The sequence below is a fragment of the Panthera uncia genome, assembly GCF_023721935.1.
Source record: "Panthera uncia isolate 11264 chromosome A3 unlocalized genomic scaffold, Puncia_PCG_1.0 HiC_scaffold_12, whole genome shotgun sequence".
Lineage (NCBI taxonomy): Eukaryota > Metazoa > Chordata > Mammalia > Carnivora > Felidae > Panthera > Panthera uncia.
In genome coordinates, this window is record NW_026057579.1 from 21820427 (window position 1) to 21841878 (window position 21452).

At 46.8% G+C, this 21452-nt stretch overlaps 1 protein-coding gene and 1 long non-coding RNA gene across 2 annotated transcripts in view; both read right to left on the reverse strand.

The window, feature by feature from the left end:
• The window catches only part of LOC125937806 (kelch-like protein 29), a 253204-nt gene that overhangs the window by 199671 nt on the left and 32081 nt on the right, over positions 1-21452 (reverse strand). The window lies entirely within an intron of this gene.
• Positions 8302-17274, reverse strand: LOC125937638 (uncharacterized). Its single transcript, XR_007462449.1, has 2 exons — positions 9822-17274; positions 8302-8621 (listed from the first exon to the last, which is right to left on the reverse strand). It is a non-coding gene; the product is annotated as an uncharacterized LOC125937638 (long non-coding RNA).

Below are 21452 nucleotides of genomic sequence, written 5' to 3' on the forward strand. Positions count from 1 at the left end.
TTATTTTTGAGAGAGAGAGAGAGAGAGAGAGAGAGAGAGAGAGACAGAGTGCAAGTGGAGAAGGGGCAGAGACAGACAGAGACAGAATCTGAAGCAGGCTCCAGGCTCTGAGCTGTCAGGACAGAGCATGATGCAGGGCTCAAACTCACGAGCCATGAGATCATGACCTGAGCCGAAGTCAGATGCTCAACTGACTGAGCCATCCAGACGGCCCAAGGGATGCTGATACTTCTATGCCTCCAAGGATCGTCCCAAGGATTTGATCAGATAATCCAATTAGGCATTTAGAGCAGCGCCTGACATATGGAAAACATTTAAAATCTTATCATCATTAGGTTTTAGAGAACTGTTGGTGTCAGTGCACCCAGAGTTGACAGATTATGGGGACTGCAAGACATCCAGTGACATTCTGACGTGAGGACCTTTTTCTAGGCTCTTGCGTGTTTTGTGGATCTTCCAGGGCTGAGCAAGTTCTGGGTATCCTGATTGGGTCTGGGTATTTTCAAAGGCTCGGGCCTCACTTACTTGCTCTCTTTGTGGCCTGGGTCACTTCCACGCGTGAATTTTCTTGTCAGTCACATGTGGTGGAACTACAGGCATCTCAAGCCTCTGGTTTTATCCAGGTCCACAGTCCCTTAGTCCACGTCCTTGGGACCGACTCTTCTATGGGATTCAACATGAAAACATTGCATTTCACGGCATTCCCAAGAGGGTTTGCAACAGCATCCTAGAATCAGACATATTTGTATTTCTGCAGCAACAAGTGCGAATATTTATGTTTACTGGGAGAAATGGGGAATCTAAATTCCTCACGTCAGTTTAGGTCAGGTTTTGCTGTCAAATAATTTCTTGTGTCCAGAGCTTTTTCTAGGTCAGTTTTGTGAGTAAGGGATATGGGCCTTTGCATAAGGCATAATGACATGACAATGGCCTAGGTGCTGACACTGAGTGGCACACAGTCAGCCACGGAGGGTCAGCAGGGTCCCAGTCAAGGCAGTCGGCAGTGTTCAGAAGACACAGAGGGCTGATGGGTGACTTTTTATATTTGCAAAGGTGCTGGACCAAATGTAACAAATGCAACAAAATGAAACAAGCAGTGACTTCAACAAAACTGTTTGCTCTCTTCAAACATTTAAGAGAACAGGAGGACAAGGCACCAAATGAAGACATATCTGGAAGAGAAGAGGGCGGCACCATCACTTTGGGAAGAAGATGATGAGGGACCGAGCCCAGGAGGAAGGTGCATGCTCTAAAACAGCAGTCCCTGGTATCCACGCACCACTGTGGTGGCAGGAGTTAAATGGGTGATGGGCATTGAGGAGGGCACTATTTGGGACGAGCCCTGGGTGTCATATGTAACAGACAAATCGCTGGGTTCTACTGCAGAAGCCAGGAACTACACTGTATGTTAACTAACTTGAATTTAAATTAAAAAAAAAAAATTCTGAGATGTTACCTCCAGCTCCAGGCCTCCGCGTGGAGCGGTCTCAGGACCACGACTCACCGCGCCCTCTGCAGAGCCCAGGCTGTCTTTCTTGGCATCCCTCTAGGGCAGGGGTCCCTGTCTTACCCATCTGTTTCCCTCACCACAGGGCTGACCACACAGGGCACTCACGACGTGCCATTCTAGCTGGGGGATTCTGTGCACACACCTGCAAGGAAGGTGCAAACGAATTTATCAGCAGGAAAGCAAGGTCAATGTAGTCACCTCAGGTACAAGCAGAGCCCAGGGCTGGGGAGAAGGGAACAAATGGAACTGGAAAAGAACAAGGCAGCCATGGCGTCCTAGAGGTGGTATGCTCTCCACATGGTTAAAAGGGCTGCTGGACCAAACGAGAAGAGTCAGGAAGTGACGGAGACACTGCCTTCCGGGTGATGAATGTGAGCAGAAAGTTCTGCTTTTGGTCCACAGGGCAATGCAGCGTTCACTCCAGCACAGGCCCACGATGGCAAAGGCAAGTCGGGGTGCAGATGTGTTTGATGAAGTCAAACCAATGCCTCAAGCTGACTTTGGTCACTAGAACACTTGTCTGAACTGTATCAGCTTTTACTTTATTTTTAATTTTTTTTTTCTATTTTTATTTGGGAGAGAGAGAGGACGCATGTATGTGAGCCAGGGAGAGGGGCAAAGGAGGAGAGAGAGACAGAGGGAGGGAGGGAGGGAGGGGAGAGAGAGGGAGAGAGAGAGAGAGAGAGAGAGAGAGAGAGAGAGAGAGAATGAATATCTCAAGCAGGCCCCATGTTCAGTGAGGAGCCTGACATAGGGCTCAATCCCATGACACTGGGATTATGTTCTGAGCTGAAATCAAGGGTCAGACACTCAACCTACTGAGCCACCTAGGCACCCCTGAACCTGCATCAGCTTTTAAAGTCCTTCTGCATTCATTCCCCCCAACCACGCACCCCCGCCACCCCGATCTAAAATGGTTAAGATTTAAAGGATGAAACTGCTTGACCTGGAAGCAAAGGTGTTTTTCTACATTGGGTAAGCCTGGCAAAGAAGAGGTTCCTTTGAAAAGTGCAGTAAATCTAGCCTGAAATCAAGGATTGTACATTGTTTTCATATTTCAGCAGTACAAAGCCATCAGGCCTGTGTAATTCCCCTTCCTTCCTTCCTTCCCTTCTCCTTCGAAAATATAGCCCTGTACTCCAAAAACGGCTTCCAAAGATGCATTAAAATCAAAAGAAAAGAAATAAGTAAGGTCATGTCAGGAAGTCAGGATAAATATAGGAAAGATAAGACAAGGAGTGAGAGAATGGTACAGTGAATGCTCAAGAACACTCAAGTTTCCCTGGTTTCTTTCTCAGAACATCCCTCAATACAGCACCATGACCTGTCACTGAAGTGTTCTTCACCAAAAGCAATTCCACAGGGAGCCAAATAGTATAGATTGGTACCTGGTACCTAATAGTCCAGCATGACCCAGAAAGAACTTTTAAAGCATCTACCTCCGAGGACTAGATGTGCTGACTGTTCCTCAGACCTGCTCTGTTGCCCTTTACAAAGCTGTTGGTATAATTTGGGTTGTAGAGAGTCTTCTGTGATGTCAATCACAGTCCGATCATGTGGACCACAGCTGCTTTCTGCGGAGGTTAAGAGCTTTGTCTTAAGCTTTTGCCTTCTGGGGTTGGGCTGATTCTGGACTATACAAGGAATGACAGAAACACACTATCCCTCCACTCAGAGGTGGGTCAAGGTGATCTTCATGAATCTCAGGCTTGACAGATCAGCGAACAGAACAAAAAGCTGGTGAGTAGACCCAGTACATGTGGAAATTTGGCCTGTGATTCAGGTGGCATCTCAAACCTGTGGGGGAAAGATGCATGGCCTTTTGAAAAAACAAAACTAAATCCGTATCTGACACCACTCACCAAAATAAACTGTGCATGGATTCGATGATCTAAGTGGACAATGAAATTATACATGTCCTGGGGGGAAAAAATGGGTGAATCCCTTGATAACTTGGGGGATGAAAAGTCTTTCCAATATTAACTTAAAATCTAAAGATAATACACCATTGATAAATTTGTCTATATAAACAAATAAATGCATGGCAAAATACATGTAAGTCAAAAGACAAATGTCAACACTAAGAAAGGAAAACAGTTGCAACTTCCATCAGAGACAAAAGTCTAGTTTCTCTACTATTAGAAAAAGTTCTTAAAATTGAGAAGAAAAAGACCAAGACAGAAAAAATGAACAAAAAATGTGCACTGTGTACAGAGAGAGAGAGAGACTGCCTTTAGACCTAAAAAAAAAAAAAAAAAAATGCTCAACCCTACACAACATTACACAAATATCAGTCAAAACTAAGCTGAAATATACCTCTTACGATACTGGCAAAATCCACAAGTTTGACAAATGTTTTGTGGTAAGGCTGTGGAGAACCACTTACCAGCAGGGGAACAGAAGATGGCATGGCCCCAGAGAGGGGAATTTAGCAATACCTGATGACATTACGTACGTTTTTATCTGTGACCCATTCACTCCACTTGAAGACATACCTTCAGGTGTACGAAAACACATGCTAGAGATTACTCATAGTGGCATTGTTGGCAAAAGAAAAGATCAGCAACGATCTAACAGGCCACTGGCAGGGACTGGGTGAATCCCCTCCAGTGTAGCCACACGGTGCGGTGGGAGCATCCCGGGCCAGAGAGGACAGCCTTGGTGGGCTTACATGGAGACACGTCAGGGCTATGCGGAAAAGTGGGCAAAGCACAGTGAAGAAAAGCATACACACTAGGCGACTCGTGGAAATAAGAATGAATATAAAATCTGCTCATATGGTGGCACCTGGGTGGCTCAGTAGGTTAAGTGTCTGAATATTAAATTTGAACTAGAAATATCAATTTGAAAACAAAATGTATTAAATAAATATATTCCCTGGTTCTATCCACTAAACAGTCCTAGAATGAGCATCCCTAGTGGTTAGATCTTTGTTTTAAATCCCTGACTAAAAAGAACCAGAATTCCCCACGAAAATGAGTGAATCTAGGTCTGGAACAGTTAAAATACAAGGTCTGTCTGGGACATACTATGCCTAAAAGCAAAGAAGTACTCAAAGAGGGACATGAAGTCTTCCTTACAAAAACTTTCACCTAATAAATGTAGAAAGAATGAAGGAATCGGAAAATCACCATCTACTCCTGAAATAACTAGTTTGGGTAAGGGTTCTCAAGGAATGAAAGTTATTGGAAACAGTATATTTGCCTAGTGCTTAAGTATCACCCCACAGGTTACCTGCAATCACAGAGGGAGAAACCTATCACCACTTTAAACCCAGTGATTAAACTTAACTTGATCAGAGCACCTGGGTGGCTCTGTTGGTTACGCATCTGACTTTGGCTCAGATCCTGATTTTTATTTTTTATATTTATTTTTGACAGAGAGACAGAGTACAAGCAGGGGAGGGGCAGAGAGAGAGGGAGACACAGAATCAGAAGCAGGCTCCAGGCTCTGAGCTGTCAGCACAGAGCCTGACGCGGGGCTCGAACCCACAAACTGTGAGATCATGACCCGAGCCGAAGCTGGACACTCAACCGACTGAGCCACCCAGGCGCCCCTCAGATCCTGATTTTGAGGTTCACGGGCTCACAAGTTCGAGCCCCGCATTGAGCTCTGTGCGGACAGCTCAGAGCCTAGAGCCTGCTTTGGATTCTGTGTGTCCCTCTCTCTCTGCCCCTCCCCGACTCATGCTCTGTCTCTCTCTCTCAAAAATAGTAAACATTCAGAAAAAATAAACTTAACTTAAACTTAACCAAGGGGCACCTGACATTATGCACCTTTGTATGTGATGCCACATATGAACCATTTATGAAGTATATTCTTGACAAAAGTGTAGAACCCAAACCCAGCCAAGTCTTTAAACCTAATTCCCAATTTGTAGGAAATACAGGGGACAGAGGAACAAGTCAGACTCCATTGCAAGGAAATAACTGGGCAAATCTAGAATGTGGGACATTCTACAGGAAAACTAGCCTGGTCTCTTCAATGGCATGAAAGGGCAAAAGGGGCTGTTCTAGAATAAAATAGAGAGACATTAACAACTAAATGTAATGTATGAATGAATAAAAATTTTTTTGGCCATTGGGGAAATGTGAATGTAGAACAGGTGTTAGATGATAGTGGGGAATTATTATTAATTTTCTTAGACATGATAATAACAATGAGGTAATATAGGACAATGTCCCTACAGTTAGGACACATGTACTAAAGTAGTTAGGGATGAAGGGTCTGGGTATTTGAAACTTTCAAAAAGTTCAGCAAAACAAACAAACAAACAAACAAACAACATATATACATACACCTTAGCTAAATATGCACACAACTACGTGTCAGAATATCAAAATGATTGAATCTAGGTGGTATGTGTTCAGAAATTCCTTTTATTCTTCTTTCCACTTTTCTCTATGTTTGAAATTTCTCATAATAAAACTTGGAGAAAGGAAAAAGAATCTTAGATTGGTTCCAGCACAAGGCCCTAAAGTGGTGTCACATTTGGGGTGACAGTGACGATTTTAGGTTGGAACATTGAAACATAGAAAACTAAATGTTCACCTTGACCAGGAAAAAATTATAAGGCACCCATCAAATATTTAACTCTGAACAAGGTAACTTCCTGGTGAAAGTTCTGGTTTGCAAAACGTACCCTTCCTTCCTTCCTTCCTTCCTTCCTTCCTTCCTTCCTTCCTTTTTGTGAATATAATTTATTGTCAAATTGGCTAACATACAGTATATACAGTGTGCTCTTGGTTTTGGGGGTAGATTCCTGTGGTTCATCACTTACATACAATACCCAGTGCTCAATCCCAACAAGTGCCCTCCTCAATGCCCATCACCCATTTTTTACTCTTCCCCACCCCCATCAACCCTCAGTTTGTTCTCTGTATTTCAGAGTCTCTTATGGTGTGCCTCCCTCTCTGTTTGAAATTATTTTTTCCCCTTCCCTTCCCCTGTGGTCTTCTGTTAAGTTTCTCAAGTTCCACATGAGTGAAAACATATGATATCTGTCTTTTTCTGACTGACTTATTTCAGAATGTACCCTGTTTCGAATTGTAGACTGCTACCTACGTGACTGCCAATGAATCACAGCTCCTGTAATCATTCTGCACACATCTGTCCCACACGGACTCTGTGCTTGGCCATATGCATTAGTTTCCTATTGCTGCTGTAACAAATTACCCAAACTTAGTGGCTTAAAACAACATAAGTTTATTATTTTATGGTTCTGGAAGTCAGAAGCCCAAAATGAGTCTCACTGGGCTAAAATCAAGGTGTCAGCAAGAGCATTCCAGAACCTTTTCCAGCTTTGAGTGGCTGCCTGCATTCCTTTGCTTGTGGCCCCTTCTTCTGACTCCAACGCCAACCTGCGCATTACTCCAAGCTCTGCTTCTGTCCTCACATATTTTTCTCTGACACTGACTCTTCTGTCTACCTCTTTCACTCACAGGGACCTTTGTGATTACACTGGGCCCACCTGTATAATCCAGAATAATCTCCATCTCAAGATCCTTAACTTCATATCTGCAAAAGCTCTATTGCCATGTGAAATATAACATAGTCATTGTTTTCAGGGATTAGGATGAGGACATCTTTAGGGGCCATTATGTTCCTTGCTGCACTATGTGACTGGCTTTAGCCAATGAGATAAAACAAGCATGATATGAACAGAAGCTTGATATGTGCTTGTACAGGGGGTTTGTCCTCTGGGAACTTCCAGTCTTAGGATACTTACTCTCAGAACTCAACCACCACAGTGTGACGCTGTGAAGAACCCAACTGAGCCACAGGGAGAGGGCACATGGAAAGGAGGTGAGGCACTGGCCAACAGCCCCAGTGGAGCTCTGGTCCAACAGCCAGCAACTACTTGCCATGTGAATGAGCCACTTTGGTCAAGGCACTCTAGCTGACATCACGGAAGAGCAGAGATGAACCGTCCTGGCTGGGCCCTGCCCAAACTACAGAATCCCAAGCAAATGATGACTGTTGTTCTTTTAAGCCACTAAATTCGGTCTGGATTTTTGCCTAGTGAGATATAAACTGAGACAGGATGTTTGCTATAAGCCAGTTAAATGCTGGAGAACATATGTCAAAAGTGTTGACTTTGGGTTTAGAATTCAGCAACCCTCTTTACGGTAATAATTCGATAGAAGAGCTTGTGTTCCATTAAGCTCTTTCTGAACCTGTGAAAATAAAACCATGTCACCTACAGAAAAGACAGTGCCTTTTCCCCTCGTCTCTCTAGCAAGAGGGAAGCCAATTTATCCATGCGAAGGACCATGTTAAAATAAAGGGGCGGGTGTGGGCAGAATACCGAAGAATTTTCACAACGGCAATAGCAATCTGAAACCAACCTCAATCTCATGGCATTAAATGAGTTTCTGGTATAAAGTGCTGCTCCCAGATGAACTAGATTAGGATGACTGTTGATGTCACCCAAGTCTGTTGTTTTAAATAACCAATTCAGAGGCTGGTTTGCATAGACTTGGCCTACTTACTATACCTTGCCCACACATTCTGCTGAACCAGGAATTTCAATTGAGCCAGCGACCCAGCTGAGCCATAGCGCGGGGGATTGATTTTCAGAGAGTCTTGATCTTGCAATGAGCTTTTGCTACAGTGGGTGGAAACCAGTTACTTTCTGGTCTGTGAGAATTTGTGTTTACAGTTTCATTCCTCTTGGAAAATATGCTTAAAATCATTCATCCTCCACTCCCCTTCCTTCTGGTCTACAATGCTCCTAGCAACCGCAAAGGAATACACAGACCCAGCTTCTAGTCAGAGAAATGGCACCCAAATCTAAGGCATATTTTTAATTTATAGCTCCGGGCATGAAAATGTTGACCTAGCAAGACATGGACTTAAATGGTGCCCCAACAGCAAACAGCAGAAATCACTCTCATTTTCCCCATGGCTGTGGAAGGCTGGCTGCATCTCCAAAGCATTTTCAGGTCTGCAGGTAACTAACTTGACCCGAGACCCTCAAAATCATCAAGGCTCCTCTTCCTGCTTCGCAGCGCTCAACGCACACCTGTGGCTTTGTACAGCTAGCGACGAGAGCCGCCCAGCAGATCCACACCTGCGACTCATCTGCTTTTCTCTGGGCTGCCCTTGGTGCCTAAGTCCACAGACAATGAGGAAAGGCAGTGCTATTAGGCTGCTGAAGCACAGACTTCCACAGTGCTGCAGGCAATAGCGAAATAATTAACACCACATCTGAAGGGAAGAAAAACCGGCTCTCCACATGGCTTTGTAACTGCAGCTTTCAAGGGACTAAAGGTAGACTCCTTTGATGATGGGGGGAAAAAATAAACAGAAGGCTATTTGCATCTCTTAAATCCATAGATGTTTACGGGGTATGGACAACGTGCTCAGCTCAGTGCTAGGCACTGTGGGTAACACCAAAGGAAAACGAAAACAGCCCAGTGGACTCAGAGCTCAGTCGTCTGCAGTAAACCTATGCAAGTAGAAGTAATGGAAGGAACCCGCCAGTTAACGAGGGAAACAACCATGACAATGGCCGTGTAGTTTATTTTAGGAAGAGTTGTGGGTAGAAGATTAGAAATAGTGGGAGAATGCATGTCTTAAAAACTCTACAACTGAGAAATAACAGCTGGAAGCAAAGAAGGGAAGAACAGGGAGGAGGCAATTGCTTTTTTTCTTTCTTTTTAAATAGAAGACCCAGAACTAGCCAAGTACAATTGCCTGGGGCTATTCAGTGCTGGGGCAAAGGGTCCCAAACACCTCCACAGGCCTTGAGGCATGTGACAAAGAGGGCAGTTACACTATTCATAGCAATGGTCTCCTCAAACTGGTTAAAACATTATGTTCTACTTCCTTTGCTTAAAAACACAGAGGGTGATGTTCAGTGGTCACTAGTTAGAAAGAGTTCTTCCAAAAAGAGTTAATTTAAGTATGGGCACTTAAATGAATAAACTCAGTGGAGTAGAAAATTGATTTATGTGCAACAGCCACTTATTTCCCAAACTTGGGAGTTGAACTTGACTTGTCCTTCACCATGTCACCCAAAAGGATTCCCTAGCCCTGCTGATTCTTTGCCACGACCACTAGGATTGTCCTGTTAAGGATCGTCATGTCCCCTTGGAAGCTATGTCTCTCAATGGCATGTAACTTCTCTCCCATCCAGCCTAGCCACCGCCTTCATTTGACAAAGCATCTTTCTAACGTGATGCCTTCACTCATATGCACAAAACCCTCCAGGGGCTCCTGTAGCCTGAAGGATGGCCTTCAAGATCATTCAAAATATGACCCAGTCTACGTCTCCAGTGTGGTGTCCCAATACCTGTCACCTATCAACCTTGCATTCTGTGCCTTCACTGCTCACCATGCATTCATGCCTCTATGCCATTGGGCATGCGGTTCCCACTACCCAGAAGGCACCTCACCATTCTGCCATAGCTGTTGACATGCCCCATTCCCAAGGCCACACTGAAATGCTGCCACCTTTGGGGTGCTTTCCCCAGTGAGTTAATCATGTCCTCATCCTTCCATCACACTCAGCTTCTACCTCACACTGGCCTGCATTGAGCTATGGGACGATGTGAAGGCAGGGGATGGGGCTTGCTTATGACAACACCACTAAGTCCCCTCAGCCAGCCCCAGCCTGGACTTCCTCTCTGCTTCCCAGATCCTCCCTCAGCCCATTTCCACGGACACCGGCTACTCCTGCCCCAGGCCTTGACAGGCACAGGCCACATGACGACAGAGCATTTGTGTGCGGCTCACAGCCTGACCGGTAGCCAATGGGCCCCGAGGAGGCTGGGGATTTAATCACAGTAATGGCTCAGCGTAGCCAGTCTCACCCCATTATGGACAACTATTTACAGCATGTCAAAACCCAGCCCCCTGCAAAGCCACTTCATCTGACCCACATATTTGTCCTTTTGTAAAAATGTGTATAAAACCCCAGTAACTGGTTCACCAGAAATGGCCTGGGGGAAGGAATCTCAATCTCTCCATTACTCTCTTTCTTCCTTCCTGTCTAAAAGGCCCAAGCACAAAATCAGGAGAAGTTCAGTCCACTCCAGAACTATACGTTACGACTGCCTGAAGTTCCAATTAGGGCTGTATTCTTGATTGGTGCCCTCACCTGACCGCAAGGGGTGGACAAGCCTTGCTCTCCCACAGAACAAAACCATGGCTCGTTGCCTTGTCAAAGCACAGAGTTTGGAACATGAGCCACAGGCCTGGCTTATTTAAAAGACTACACACTCACACACACCCCACCACAGACAACCTCTGAGACGGAGAACATTTACTGGACATTTTTCACTTTGTGAAAAGATCCCATTATTAGTTTGTGAAATCAGACTGGGAATCTATTTGCCTCTGTGAGGTGCCTCCTATCGGCGCCCTTCTCTTCCTAGCTACTGCCAGGGATGCAGGCTATTCCCTGTCCTAATCCTCTGGGTGCCCGGGCACCCAAGACAGCACTGCAAATGGCTTCTGGCCTCCACTCTGCACCCCCACTCCCCCAGCCCCACACTCCCTCCTAGGGGAGGGAGTTTTGGAACAACAGGATCCAGGGCAACATCCTAATGGATCTCTAGTCCCCATAACTCAGGTGTCCTGGCAGCTTTGTAAAGAGATTTAAGTACATGCTTTGTAGGATTTTCTTGTCACAGAGCTAACCCTTCTGCTGTTGGAGACTCAGGACTAGCATAGACGTCCATCCTCCAAGGGGCTAGAGAGACTTTGCAGAAGAGGAAAATGTGGGCACATCCACGGGCACTCTCCCTGCTGAGGGTGCTGGCCAGGGGGAAGGAGGCTTTCCCTGGACGGGTTGGGGCACTCACTCCAGAAATTGTCAAGGAGGCAGCACCGGGCTCCTCAGGATGAACCCAGAAGTCTCCTTTGATTTTTCTCTTTCCTTGCCCCATCCCCCTACATCCTCCTCAACACCCTGTAGGTTCCAGCTCCAAATAAATCTCAATGCCTTTCCTGTCCCTTCTTCCCCCCAACCCTGCCACCGCCATGTCACATGGTTCCCAGAATGAAATCTACATAGTGACTGCAGCCCATGGGGTCCCAAGGGCTCTGGTCCCTCCCCCTTCTCCAGCCTCTTCTTCAGCCTGTTATCCCCTGGCTCCTTTCCATTCCTCAGCCATACCAGCTCCTCCTGCCTCAGTCCCTGTTCATCTTGCTCAGCCCTGGCTTTTTCTCTTGCAGGTCTTGTTCAAACACACCTCCTCAGAGAGTCTTCCTCTGACCTCCCATCCACGGAAGCGGCCCGGCCTCCTCTCTCAATCCCTCCAACACATCACCCTGTCGGTTTAGTAGAGCAGTTCCCACAAGCTGCAGTGGTTTTTAAAATTTACTTATTTCTTATTTACGAACCGCGTGCCCTTTCTGGAAGTGCAAAGGTAGGGATCTGGTCCTCCTGTGCAATATCGTAGCCCCAGCATGTGCACAATGGCTGGTCCTTAGCAGGAGTTTGGTAAATATCTGCTTGAATGGATGAATAAAGAAGGTTCACCATTTAAAAAATAGCCAATGAACTAATGAGGTAACTGGGCAGTACACAAAGATGTGTGCATTGTTCACAAGGAAAGTTTGAAAATAATTTAAATAGCCAACAAAAGAGGACTGCATAAATCAATGCTTTAGCATTATGAATTATTGAATGCTATTTAACAAGGATGAGTTAGATATTCAAGCACTGACGTGGAAAGCTGCCTGAGATACTCTAAGTGAAAAAAAAAACAGGTTATGATATGCATAAGCATGATTTCACTTATGGTGAAAAAAAACCACACCCTGTAACACTAAATAGCATGTTTATACATCCATAAAAACCTTAAATGAAAGAATGAGGAAAAAGAGAAAAGATAATCTGGAATTGATACCTATAGTTTTATAGTGTGGTTATCTTTGGGGTAGGTGGTATAACGAAGTATTTTCATTCACTTCTTTTTTGTTCCTATTTTCTGATTTTTTAAATAATGAACATATATTGTTTTTGTAATAAGAAAAAGGGTCAGTTTGAAATGAAGAATAATCTTCCACCATCTGTATTCATGGCACCAACAGAGAAATTGCTGCTGGTGAAGGGGGGCAAGACCAGCCAGGAGCCCTTCGTAGTGGTCCCCCAAGAGGAGGTGGTGGTGGGGCTGCAGGGAGTAATTATTCTCACCCCATTTTGAGCCCGCTTCAGAGAAAATACACTTGTTAGATAATAAAAACAGAAGCCTCCAGGCATATTTCCCTCCCACGGAGAAAGACCAGCTGTGGCTTTCTTCCACATTATTCACCCCATTGCGGCTCTCCACCCTGGGCTGTGCACACAGATCACACACGTTTACAAAAAGGACCCATCTGCAAACTCCAGGGCACCTGTAAACCCAACTCTGGCCCCTGGAGGGTCAGAAGAGCCAAGGGTGTCTTGGCTCCAGGGGACCCCTTGTAACTGTTTGGAACAGAATCCAAAATCTGGTGCCTTCTCCAGCAGCTACCCACACAGGTGCTAGAAAGCCTTTAGGCAATACTGTGGCAGTGGTTCTCCAGAAGCCTCCCCAGGTTGCATGGCAGGTGGGGAGGGATAGCTGCTAAACCACTGTCTCAAGTCTGTATGCTTCTCAAGTCTGTATCTAGAAAGTCATTTTATTTTATTTTATTTTATTTTATTTTATTTTATTTTATTTTATTTATTTTATTTTAAAGTTTATTTATTTTGAGAGAGAATGTGTGCACATGCGAGTGTGTGCACACAAGCCCATGGGAGAGGGGCAGAGAGAGAGGGAGAGAGAGAATCCCAAGCAGGTTCTGTGCTGTCAGCATAGAGACCGACTCGGGGCTTGACCTCACAAATGGTGAGATTATGATCTGAGGCGAAATCAAGAGTTGGACGCTTAACTGACGAGGCTACTCAGGCACCTCTAGGAAGTCATTTTAAGAGGTAATTGTAAATAGGTTGTAAGGTCAAAAAACAAATCCAGAGTTGTAATGAGTTAATTCAAAATGGAGTTTTACAGGGACAGTTCTGTGTGTGACCAGGAACAATTCTCTTTGCCTCTGGGCCTCAGTTTCATCATCTATACAATGAGGAGTCCAGACCAAACATCCTCCAAGGGATTTGCAGGGCTGATGGTCTGTGGCTCTGGGATTTGAAGGTCACTTTTTATTTAAAAAACAATTTTAACGTTTTATTTATTTTTGAGACAGGGAGAGACAGAGCATGAACAGGGGAGGGTCAGAGACAGGGAGACACAGAATCCGAAACAGGCTCCAGGCTCCGAGCTGTCAGCACAGAGCCTGATGCGGGGCTCGAACTCATGGACCGTGAGATCATGACCTGAGCCGAAGTCGGCCGCCTAACCGACTGAGCCACCCAGGCCCCCTGAGGGTCACTTTTTAGAAGAGACAAAATTCATTCCCAGGCTCTAACCTAGGCCATCAACCACAGCAGCATGTTACTGTTCTCAGCAAAGAGATCCCTATGGTTTGGTATATGCAAGGTAGGCTGCCTGGTGGAGGTGAAGGCTGAATTGTGCTTTGAATAATGGGTTGGATTTAGCTAACTGGAAATGGCATTGGGCGCTGATGTAATGACCCAAAGTACTGTCACTTTTGCACCAGCTTGAGGGCCCCAAGAGCCCTTCTCAGGGAGGGACGCAACTGTGTGGGGTTTTCCAGGGTTCTGAGCTGAAGAAGGCATGGTTTATGAATTCTAAAGCATCAGATAATCAACAGGTTTCTTTTAAAGAACACGCAGCATACCATGCAGCTATAGAAAGTGATGTTTGCGAAGTTAAACAGCCACCTAGGGCAGTGCTTTCTGAAGGAGTAGGAAACCAGGAACTAGGTCTATGTAAAGAAGCAGAGAACAGTACACTGGTTTTCAAAGTGTGGTTCACGGGCCAGCAGCAGTAGCAGCATCATGTGGGAGTTTGTTAGAGAGGCAGAATCTCAACTGAATCCGAGCTGTCGAGGTGGGCCTCCTTATTTATGTTCTGACCAGCCTTCCAGGTGATTCTCATACGGGTGGTATTTGAGAACAGAGGGCGGGGGAGAGTCTGGGATCACAAGGCCGGGACTTGAATCCTAGCAGCTGAGTACCCTCAACAACCCACTCAACCCCAGTTTTCTCTTTCATAAAACGGGATCTGTTCATTCGTCCCCAGAAGGATTGTTGCAAAGACTCAAGTAGTGAATATGTATCAGGTGCCTAGTACAAGCATGAAAAAATTATACCCATTTGAAAAGTCATGAGAAGGAAACTTACAAAATGAGGGTGGTAGCTGTTGATTTCCTTCTTCTCATCTCTATTTTCTAAACTGTTGAGGGGCAGTTATGATACTTCTAAATCAAACAACCCCAATAATATAGGACAGCGAGAGCCCACATTTGGAGCCTGCTCTATCCTTCAGGGCCGGACAGCGGTTTACCTGGCAAGAAGCACACCTCGGCAGGACATGTGGGGGCCCAGACCCCCGTGCCAGCAGCCACCACTCCAGGGCTGCATAGAAGGGGCTCACATGGGGAGGATAGTTCTTCAGTTCATCAGTGAGGGATCAGGACCAGCTGAGCGTGTGTGTGTGCATGTGTGTGCGTGTGTGTGTGTGCGCGTGTGCACGCACTTGCACACATGTGCCAAGTGCAGGCTTACACTGGGGAGAGGTGAATATTCATAATTGTTAACTCAAAGAACTGCTCATTTGTTCCAAGCCCCTTGTTGTGCACAAGGGGGAAGCCAAGGCCCAAAGAGGGGAAGACATTTGCCCAAGCAAGGTCATACCTTTAGTTAGCACCAGAGTCAGGGACAGAACCCAGAGCCCAGCCTGTCTCAAGCCTGGGCTCAGAGAAGGAGCACAGAGCTTTTCATGGACTGTCTGGAGAGGTGCCCTAAGGGGAAAGTGGGACATTTGGAAACTGAATACCAAAAAGTATTTGGAGGGTCAGTTCTGTTAGGGGAGCCAAATCCCTGAGACCATTCCTTGCATCTTGTGAAAGCTCCATGGTATCCTGAGCTCCTGGGTTTGAGCGCGAGAGGGGTCTCATCACCCAAACTCAGCCACACATTCCTGTTTGTACTGAGCGTGAATCTCAGCCCAGGTAACATAATATAATATGTGTGAGGGGTGTGGGAGGAAGAGAAGGCTGCCCTTCTTGACCCAAAGAGAATTATAACCCAGATGCACTCTGGCAATGCTGGCTGCACACAGTCAGTGTGTGGTCATTGTTGGTGTGGGTACATAGAGGAGACGGGACATGTATGCCCCTCATAAGACAGGTTAAAGCAATTATGGAATGCCAGGCAAAACAGATGGACGTTGGGTCAAACTAGAAAAATCCTATGCCCGCGTCAGACCCTAAACACCTCAAAAACATTTCTAGGGCTACACGGGCCTCAAGCTCCCAGAGCTACATGCAGGGGACAGGAAAAGACACAGCAGCCTGTCCCAGGTGACTCTGTTCCTTTCCACTTCTGCCCACGCAGACTTCTGGAAGCCACCCACCTCACCACTCCCAGGCCTCCTGCAGACACAGCTCCAAACTCTTTCCTCTGGATGGCTGCTGTCGTGGGTGAGGCCGGGTGGCAGGTGCTGTCATTAATCCATCAGCGGTGACGGCCTGCCACGCTTCATCAGGGTGTGACACATTTCCACACCAATCAAGAAACGAGCTCGCGAGCATGCTGATGGCTAATCAAGGCTCCAGACAGGGACACACTCCGGCACGCTTGTTAATGGCATTCTCTATTAAACTGGAACCGCCCAGGTATAAAATAGCTGCCCTGATCGGAGCCTCCGTGAGCGCAGGAAGATGGGCAGACAGACAGCTGATGGGCTCCCCACATTGTTTTACTTAACTACAACACGCCAGACTATTCCTGCAGAATAGCTTCCAGTGTTTAAAAATATGTCACAAAACTGACATCAAAGACCTTACTCGTGAACCAACAGGATTTTACATTTTTATCTTTAAATATTTCCCAGTAGGTGAATTACCCAAATTAGTCAATAATAGAACTCAAAATGACTATGTTTAGCCAATTGAGTGTGACACCAAAATGCCTGACCGCATGAGCCATCTCTCCCTCAAAGCCATTTTTAACGTGACTGTCCGCAGGCACTGACAGGTTGCAATTTTTTGCCGTGATGATGGACCGCCGCCGGGGAAGGTTACAAACTAATAAACATGTATGTGGCCACTCAGGGCAGGCCACCCCCCTGCACTTCACACAGAACGCGAAGTTACTATTAATACCCAGAAGTTTTAAACATGGCATTTGCACCAGTACCAACTTTTCATCAGGATACATCATCCAGAGCACAGCTTCCCACTGTGATAGACTTTCCTGACTCGGGTTAAAGGAGTTACTCAGTAAAGAGTGATTTTTGACAGATTCATTCATTTCCTGTGATAACGCCATACTGTGACGTTTGCCTCCATTTTGGTGTAAATATAGAACACTGTGAAAGTATTTGGAATGATCGACAGGACCCGCGATCGAGCTACACGCATGATGATCCTGCTGCGTAATTAGCTGGCCCCTTTTTGTGAAATTTAAAGGACCCTGAGCTCCAGTTAGGTCCTGGGGTTTGGGAAGGAGGAGGGACATTCAGAGGTGCTCTGGCAGTCGGTCACCTGGCCCGTGGAGTGCCTGATCAAGAGGCCTGGGTATCATTAAATAAGTCATTTAACACCTCAAGTCCGTGTCCCCCTGTAAAAAGGTGACATTACTTTTCTGGTTAGAACAGAAACAGGCCTTGCAAAGAAATGTTCTTTCTGAACGACACATGCAGTCCTTTTCAGAGGTTAGATTCTACTGCCCCTCATGTGCACCCTACCCCCGTGCCAAACTGCATCGCCCCCACTGGAACACAGAAGCTTCCAGAAGAGCTGTCAGCTGTAACTAGGCCCAGCTGTTCATTGAGATCCTGGCACAAAGAGCTGGCAACCGTGCCCTTTGCGGTCCTGGTTATCGCTCCAAGCACTGCATTTGGATCTCAGGCCACGCTTTCTGTGGGATGTGGACAAACTACAGCCCATTTAGAGACAGGTGACTGGGAAGCTAAGAGGTCGTGAAGAGTTTGAGTGAAGAGCAGGGGAGGGGGGTGTTGTTGCTGCCCTGGAGTTCATTTGCAGCAATGGGGAGGGTCTCATTCCCATCTGCACACATCCAAAAGGCCATCCTATGGCATGTGCTGGGTGACCCCAAGGGGCAGAGAGAACCAGAGCCACAGGGGACAAGCTGGTGGAGGAGGCTGTGTCTGAAGGAATGGACAGCCGTGTGGGCAGCATGCTCCTGCCCCTGGAGACGCCCAGCAGCTGCTGGGAAGTCACTCGGCAGGGGAGCCCTTGGGGAGCTTGAGAGTCAATGATTCCATAAATAATAGCACCTTGGATTGATACATTTGAGGATGGGCTGTGGCAGGTCAACCAACTGGAATAGATACAAATAAATGTTCCCGCAGGATGGGTCACAAAATACCGACAGAGCCAGACCACAGTGGAATGGTCTCTGCTATTACTGAAGTTACTCCTCTGTCCTGAACATACCCCTTCTGTTTAGTCCCTGCAGCCCCTCCCTCAAGAGCTCTTCCCAAGATGAGCCCAAGGCCATCTCCTAGGGCATAGAAGGGGACAATCCTCCTGTAAGTAGTACTCTCTACATGGTGCATACTCTTGAACTCAAATGCTCTTGAGAATTCCCTGCACACAGGAGACCCTCTAGGACCACCACAAGGCCCCAGGCAAGCTCTTCCCACCTGTGAGCACCCATTTGTCCCCTAAACAGAAAGAGAACTGGCTTGGATGACCAGTGCCCCAGGGTCCTCCAAGCTTTTTTACAAATGGTTTGGGGACAGAATCATGCCAGCTGCTATTATCCAGCCAAGTCACGTGACAGCCAGTTCTTGGAAATGACGTCACCTGCATCCTGTCCACCTGGCCTAATCTAAGGCAAGCTAGCAAAGCAGCTTAGCTGAGGATTAGCCTCGGGATGCACCTTTTGGGGCTGCTGCTGGGGAGACATCCTTCATCGGTGGCTACAAAAACGGGGCTCAGTCCTGCTATCTGCTTGGGTTTTCCATCTCTGAAGGATGCACTCTTTTCCATGACTTAATTTCAGGAAAGAAGAGGGAAAGGCAATAATGGAAAGTACCCTTGCCTCTGGCTAGCTTTTGGCTTTGGTGTGGGGCTGCCCTCTGGCAAGTGTGAAGTGAGCAGGTTATTTGCCAGAGCCCAGAAGAAGCCGCGAACTACGGGGCTGGTCCCTCCTCAGCCTCATGGCCCGCAGCTGGCCTCTCTTCCCTCACTCATGCTCCCTGCCGTGAGTTCCTGGGTTTTGTGTCTCTAGATCAGCATTTCCAATCCTGTGTTTGACTAATGAACTTCATCCGCAGTAATCTATAATTTCACAAACTCCCTACAATTAAAAAAATCGTTTTATCATTTTTGCATGGCTTACAGTAAAAAAGATTTTTAGTTAAATATTTTATATGAGTATATTATTCAAAGATTATATTAAATGAACATTAAAAGACGATTTTTAATAACGTTCATTATATATAAGGACACATTTCAACATTTTTCCATTTAACAAGTTATACACAACATTTCATTTCCTTTAAATTAGTTGTGCAAGGAAAGACTGATTTGTTGACAAATAAAAAACGACATTTTGGTTCTGGGACCAACATATATTTAAAACATAATTGAAACTTAATTATGTGCATCAGCTTCAAAAATAGATGGAAACTGTTTGTGACCTGATCTTTAGAATTCTTACATTTTGAGCTTAAGAAAAATCAACTGCATTATTTTTGTAATGTTCATGTTATCTTAATGATAAGGTGAAGTAGGATTCAGAGAGAGCTGTAAGTTCTTCAAAATAACACATTGCTGGTAATCATTTTTTCCAATCAATGAAAAGACAAGCTAGTTAAATTATCTCTGTATTTTCTGTACCCATCCCAACCCCCCCCCCCCCGCCAATTTCCTTCTCTCTTCCTCTCACTTAATGTACTGAAGACATTTAGATGACCTATATAAGAACTTGGATCAGATAAGCACAACTTATGGATCTAGAAAAAATGCCTTTGAGGCAAATTTGCAGAATTATCATTCTTAGGCTCCTCATTAGCCTGGGGTGGCTCAACATAAATGTTCTTTATGTTTCCTGTCTTTGTCACTTTTTATAACCAAAGAGATCCACTTTGGCTATAAATGAAACCATATATGACAAATTAATAAAAACAATTTAAAAGTATAGAGCAGTCAAAGCGAACCAGAGTGATAAACCAATTGGTGACTGAGTCATGAGCATGGCTGCCTGATCTCCACCAGGCATGCCTTCTCTCATGATACATGTACACACACATGCGTGCACACTCACACACATGCGCGCACACACACACACACACACACACACACACACACTCTCCAAGGTGCCAAAGTTCCATTTTAGGGCAAACTATGTAAATAGCCACTTACTGACTTTTAAAATCCATAATTAGAAACAAATGCATCTGCCACTTTTAACAACAGTAAGTCCCGAGCGTTCATGCTAGAAGTCTCTTGGTTCTACCCACCCTGGGCTGGAGGAGTGGTGGGTGCTGCTTTTACCACAAGACACAGACTGCCCTGTACCGAGCTGTGTGTGGAGGGGCTGGAAAGTCAGGCCTGTGGGGGTGGGAAGGGTGGAGGGCTGGGAAGGAGGTGAGTGCCGCATGAGGGCCACAACAGTAAAGGCACGGTGAATGGGAGGGGAGAGGTGTGAGCAGTGGTGTGGACTGGGAGACTTCCAGCAGGTAAGAGGCTCCAAAGAGATTCGGGGAATGTTTCGTGGGGATGTGATGTGTGGGATCCCTGGCAACCCTTTTGAGGAAGTCTGTAATAAAGTTCCCATGATTCTTCAGGACAAAGATGGGCTGTTTTCTATGCATCCCTGCTGGAGACTGGGCCATGGGGGAGGGTGGTGGTAGGGGATGCACGGCTGTGCTTGGGCTACCTGCCTAGGACACTCCAGGCTGGAGGAGGAGCTCGGGGGAGTCCCTGAGCACAAACCACAGCCCAGGAGGGCGAGAAGCTCCAACTCAGCACTGCCCCCAACCCATTAGTGAAGAGCTGGATGAGGTTCCCACGCACGCCCCCTCCCTGTCCCAGGCTCGGCCTCTGGGGACTGACATCATGACCAGTAAGAGACCCACCAAGCTGCGGGGGAATCAAACACTCCAAAATCCCTGAGGCCATTTTCCATTGAGGGACCCGGAGTCCAGAGGCCTTCTTTAAGCTGCTTGAGAATTTGAGAGGAAAAAGCAGTGACTCTGCAGCTGCTTAAGAAGGTAGCACAAAGGATTTGAATGTAAGGGCCAACAGAGCCCTTGAGCACCGCCAGAGGGGCCGAAGGGGCCCTTGTGCGGACAGAAGGGACCCCGCACCGGTAGCCGGCCCACAGGGGCCTGTGGGTGAGGTGAGGGCACACAGTCTGTGGGGTATCTCCTCGCTCAGCACACACCACCTGTGCCAGCGGGGCCCCACAGGAGGCCTGCCCGCCCCCAGCCCCAGCCCGGTAGTTTAGGAGAATCACACAGGCTTTTACCTTCCCAGAGAGAAGAGAAACAATAAGCAGGTGGGCGAAAACCACTTCGCAGGACGCGAGCTTCTCCAGGGACCACCTGTGGAAGCCAGCCAAAGCCTCCCCCTCAGCTGCGCCTGCGGCTGGGGCCGGGTGGGGATAGAACCCAGCAGTGCCAGCCCCTGCACGCCTCCCCCACACCAGCCTCCCCCGACACAACCTCCCCCACACCAGCCACCCACACCTCCCCCACACCAGCCCCCCCCCAGCAACCTCCCCCACACCAGCCTCCCCACCAACACCAGCCACCCCACACCTCCCCCACACTAGCCACCCCACACCTCCCCCACATTTCCCCCCCACCCCGCTACCTCCCCCACACCAGCCCCCCCAACCTCCCCCACACCA